Source organism: Pholcus phalangioides, unplaced genomic scaffold (assembly GCF_987345545.1).
Source record: "Pholcus phalangioides strain wild (caught in Gottingen) unplaced genomic scaffold, Ppha-v1.0 ptg000001l_1, whole genome shotgun sequence".
Taxonomy (NCBI): domain Eukaryota; kingdom Metazoa; phylum Arthropoda; class Arachnida; order Araneae; family Pholcidae; genus Pholcus; species Pholcus phalangioides.
Genome location: NW_028301594.1, coordinates 2,613,448 through 2,619,498, shown reverse-complemented (window position 1 = coordinate 2,619,498; position 6,051 = coordinate 2,613,448).

The following is a 6,051-nucleotide window of genomic DNA, read 5'->3' as shown; positions in this document are numbered from 1 at the left end:
GTCACCTTCTCTGTGGTTTGTTTTATCAATGGCAACGGCAATGGGAAAGCTAATTTTAACTGATAAAAGATAACTGATAGTATACAAGGTTTAATTTCCAAAAATAAAAAATAAAATGCGGTGAATGTTTCACCGATCACGGTCACAAGACCTCGCTACACTGTGTGCGTGAATCAACTGATAGCGTGACAAGGTCGCCATGATTACCTTCGGAACGATGGAGGTGATCAATGATTTGATAAAGCGTGTTCCCGTGGTGGGATGAGAGGGCTGTTGACCTACCCACGGTTTACGGATATTTTGCCTCCGACACCGGTCATTTGCCTGCCTTGACCATGTGAGTGAACAAGTGAGTGATCAAGTGTGAATGGGTGAGTGACCAAGTCAATGCGTGAGTAATGAACAATGGAGGGGTGAGTGATCGTATACGTGGACAAGTGTGTGCGTGACTAATTGAAGGAGGTGAGTGACCGTATGAGTGTACAAGTGAGTGCGTGGGTGACCGTATGAGTGAGTGACAGTATGTGACAGCATGAGAGATCAAGTGAGCGACTTGGTCACTCGCTTCATCACTCATATGGTCAATTATAGTCAGTCACTCATACGGTAACCAACTTCATCACGAAAACGGTCACTCATACGCCACTCACCCAATCACTTAGTCACTCAAGCAGTCAGTCATTTACTTAGTCATTGATTCGGTCAGGGCAGGCAAAATTTTCGATATATGTATAAAGGTCTATAAAGGAGAGCGGAGTGCCATCCATATTTGACCAAATAACAGGTGTTTGCTGCTCCATGTGATTGCTCGAAAACCGTAGAAAAGCAGGATTAGGGAGAAGTGGTTGAATATATTGCGATAATACTGACGTCAAACTTTTGCTCAAAGATGGTGGCTGATACAGTTTGGCATTTCAAAATAGCTCCAGATCGTTGAAGATACGGTTTTCTCAACCAAGGTTTTGCTAGAAATAGTGATTATTATAGTACGGATTATTATAGTATGGCTGAAAACGTGGCAAAATATGCACTAAAAAACACAGATATATAAATTAAAAATAAAGATAAATCTGCATAAAAAATGCCGAGATAGGATATGAAATCAAAAATATGTGCAAAATATCAAACAAATCCATTTAATAATGCTGAAGTATGGGACTAAAAATGTACATATGTGCAGGAATGAAAAAAATATGCATTTAAAAGTGCCGAAAAATGAAAAAAATCATAAAAATTGTTAGCATATGTTTTTAGAAATGCTGAAATATGCATTTGAAAAGTGGAAATATGAGTAAAATACAAAAAAAATATGCTTTAAAATTTCTTTATTGCCTCATAGGAATATCGAAAAATATACGTAAAATGGAAATAAATGCATTTCAAAATGCCGAAGTCCCCCCGCCCCCAAAAAAAGGGGAAATTTTCGCAAAAAAGTGAAAAAAAAAACCGCATTAATAAAAATGCAGAAATGTGACCAAAAAATGAAAAATATTTTCAATATATATGCATATAAAAGAAAAAAAATGCATAAAAACAAAAATAATGTGTATTAAAAGCACTGACGCATGCCTGCCCCTTAAGAGAATAGAAAAATTTGCAGTAAAACTGAAAAATATGCGCAAAAAACAAAAAAAAACCATGCATTTAAAAATGCCAAAAAATATGTTCTAACATGAACGGTATAGAATGTTTTCTTGAAAAAAAAATCAGAGAAATTTGATCAAATTTAAAGAATAAAAAGATAAAAATAGTCTCCAAAACATTAGTACAATGCGATTAACAGGGAAAATGCATGCAACTTCGGTTATTTTATGCATGTATATGCAATAACTATAAAAAGTGCCAAAATATGTAATTGCATACGAACTTTTGCATTTGCAAAATATCCGAGATCTAGTGTCATTGGCAAAGGGGCCTGAACTTAATCTTTTCAGTGCCACATTATAAAAAAATTTGAATAATTATCATGAAAGTTTTTGGAGGCCATTTCAGTTCTAACTTTTGGGGCCATTCAAGTATTACGTCAGCATCGGGGGGGGGGGGGTTCGGATTTGCTGACTTTTGATGACAAGGGGGAGAGGGGGTTTGAAGGTTGCTTACGTCATCAACCACCCCTTTTTGAAGATATGAGATATTCTAAGTTGCTGACGAAATTTTGCTGACGGGGGGGGGGGGGGGTCAGTGTTTTGCTAACTTTTGGTGACAAAGAGGGGGGGGGTGTCAAAAAGGGCTGAAAATCTGCTTACGCAATACTTGAATGGCCCCTTGTTGTTGTTGTTAGGAGCCATCGAGTCGATTCCGACTCCTGGTCACTCTATAGAGCACCGGTTGCACTTCCCAGGGGCAGCTCCACGGCCACTCGAGAATAATAAAATAAATTAATAAATTTGGTAAACAAACACAAAAAGAGGCCTATAAGGTGTACCGCCATATAAATAATATACTAAAAAGGGCTCCTCGAGTTAAACAGGGCTTCGACAGAGAAATTATTAAGTAAGTAAGTTCTAACTAAGGCCTGAAAAAAAATTATTATATACACGTAATATATAATTTACGTAATTAACCTGATACCTGAAAGAAATTGAAATTTCTGGATGTTATGCCGAAACTAATATTTGGAAAGAAAAGTGATTTGTCTCCTCCGGGAATCGAACCCGGTTCCCCTTGCACACCAGGCAAGTGCGCTAACCAGTACACCAGAGACACACTTCGCAATTCCTTATAACACGCATTGGTAGAAAACGCCAACTGGTGCGAAAATAGCTGTAATAAGGGAGCTGCTATCTCCACTCAGCGCTTCACGCTACTAATGCGTGTTATAAGGAATTGAAAAGTGTGTCTTTGGTGTATTGGTTAGCGGTGTGCAAGGGGACCCGAGTTCGGTTTCCGGAGGAGACAAATCGCTTTCCTTTCCAAACATTAGTTTCGGCATTAACATCCAGAAAATTCAATTTCTCAGTATATTTCAGGCCGAAAAAATGCCATCACTTGAAAGTTTCGTCAGAGCTTTGTGCGCTTACAGTAAAAATAAAAAATACCAATTCAAAATATGTTGAATGAATATTTATTTCACCACAAAAAAAAGTCATAATTTGTTTTATATATTTGTTAGGGAACATTTTGTAAAAACAGCGTTTTACTGCATTGGGAGAGGAGTGGGAAAAGAGTCGGGATACACCTAGTGCTTTCGGGTTTATTAATCGCCAATCATACGCTTGGAAATTTTTGTAAAGAACCACATTTAATCGTACATTACTAATGCTTATATTGATATACAAATGAACTTAGTTTCTATTTTTAATTAATTTAAAAAATATATTTTTTCGGTTGAAGAACAAAAATTCATCTTGGGCAAGATGAGGTTTTGTTCTTCAACCGAAAAATATCATATTTACCAACACGAGATGGGGATCTACAGGTACAGACATCATTCTAAATTAGAGTAGAATATTTTTGTAAATCCAGTTGCAATTACTCTACAAATAGTAGAAGTATCAACGGCATGACTGTAAATTTATACTTAACCTTTTTACTCATTCGTGATACGTCTGTTGGAGGAGGGGGGGGGGGGGCTCTACTCTTTTTTTTTTTCTTTTAAAATAACGTGATCCTCGCGTATTCCCAAGGGATCAGCATGATCCGTCCAGAGAATTTGTTAGTGTTAGTAAACATCCATGCCCGAACCGGGATTCGAACCCAGACCTGCACAGTGAGAGGCTAGCTCCCCTAACCACTCGATTGCCAGACGGCGTTTCTCCCAGCACGCTCTTGTTTTTCCCTCTTCTTTTTTCTTATTCAGCCCCCCGCCCCCACCCCACCCCTGCTTGTAAATATCAACAGCGACATTGTTACCAATTGGCGGGTGCAGATTCCGAAAAGAGCAAGCAGAGCTACTTTTGAGAGAGAGAGAATCTGTTACTTAATATATTTTTGTCACGTCATTCTCATGCTTGTGCAGCGCTATCAGCCACATCAAAATGTGTTGCAGTCGAATTTCCGACAGTTAAAATCTGATTGAATAATATATTTTCTAATTGGAAGAGATGCGTCGTATTATAGAGAGAGTCGTGCATTTCTTCTATACCTCTATCACTGCAAAACAACGAACGGAATGTTATTTTTACTATCGTACCGACCCTTTCCGTCGTTCGTAAATATAGCTCTTTTAAAACTTTCAATTGCTTCTACTATGTTATATTTATCGTTATTTACTCAGCTGATTGCTCAGCGACATGCAAAACTGAGCCTACGGTGACGACAAACGGATTTCACATGCGAAACGAAACAGTAACTCGCTATAGGCATGCTTTAATTATTAATCATTAGTCATTTGTAACGAGAACCTTAATTATTTTTAGGGGAATTATATATCTATACATACTTTGCTTTACGATACATGTGAATGTCCATAAATATGTAAATAGTTTAAAATTCATAAAAATGGATGACAATTGGTTTTTAAAAATGCAGTTTGCGAAAAAAGAGTTATTCTCACAAAGTGGGATTTTTTTTCCGAACAGGAGAGAGAGAGAGAATTTAAGAAAGAAAATTTAGTTCATATTTTTGACTATAGAGGACGCTAAACGAAAACAAAAATACTAGAAATACCTCCATTTTCCTTCCTTCGATTTCTCTGTATTCGAAACGTTCGTGAAGCTTCATCAGGTGATTCATGGCTGAGGTAAATAATTTCACCAACACTGCTTTATGCACTAATGGTCAACATCACAATGAAAACCTTATGTAAGGGGCCATTCAAGTATTACGTCAGCATCGATGGCGGTGGAGGCGGTTTCCGATTTGGTGACTTTTGATGTGAAGTTGGGCGGGGCGGTTTGGATAATTTTGACGTGATCAACCACCCTCCATGGAAATATGAAATTTTTTTACTGGCATCAAACTCGGTGCGCCAAAAACGAGAAAAACCTTTCGATAGTTTGCGGGCACTTGAAGTACTTTCCAAGTGATCTGGAAATGGGGCCGGGCTGCTTACGTGCTCTGGAATTGTACCACGGGACACTTAAGCGATTTGTAAATGTGCCGCTCAGTTCATTTTTACAAAATTAGGTTTGAGGAGGGCAGGCCGTATCAGATAACCCCAGGGCCATATTTGGTCCGGGGGCCAAAGAACCTTTATGCGATTTATCATTACATGGCTTAGAGGGTGGGTCGCAATGAATTTATTAAAGATAAATTTTTTGTGAGATCATAGCCTTTTCAAATAACATTGAAATTAACAGAAATTGATTATAACAACATATAAAAGTATTTCCTTCCGAAATTTTAATTAAAAAAATATTTTTTTACATAAAAAAAAATCAATTTTTGATCGTGGGAGGGGGCACGAGCCCCCTATGCCCCCCCTTCCATGTGCGTCTCTGATCTCACCAATATGCATCATGATTCAGAGGGGCAGTGCTGATGACGAAATTTTGCTGACAAGGGGGTAAGGTGGTCAGAAATTTGCTGAATTCTGCTGACAGGGGAGGGGGGAAGGTGTCAAAAATGGCTAAAAATTTGCTTACATAATACTTGAACGGCCCCTAAGCATCAGTAACTGGAAAATTCAGAAATGATCTGTTAACCGTACAATCTGCATTTAATAGGACTATGATTTACATATTTCCAGTGATTTTCTTCCGTGCAGCGACCTCTAACAAAAGTAATTTAAACTAATTTTTTTTCTGTACCAAAAAATATCTTGTATATAATTATCACATCAGGGAAAAACTAATACGGAAAAGTTTTTGATTTGACCAATAATTACGGAGTTATAACTCATTAAAAATTGATGACGTCATTTTTAATTCCTGTCAAATTCACCGAACGTGCACAAATCTTAGAATTTTCGATGAGAGCGACTCTGATGATGATAATGAAATAGTTAATGCAGCTGGTTGTGATGTATCAGATGAGAGTGATGAGGTATTTAACGAGAGTTTCTATACATGATGAATGGAGCCCTGTGTGGAATCATACTTCCCCAACGAACGGTTGCTGAGATAAAAGGCCGGATTAGGACTTACACGACACCCAGTATATACAGGTTTC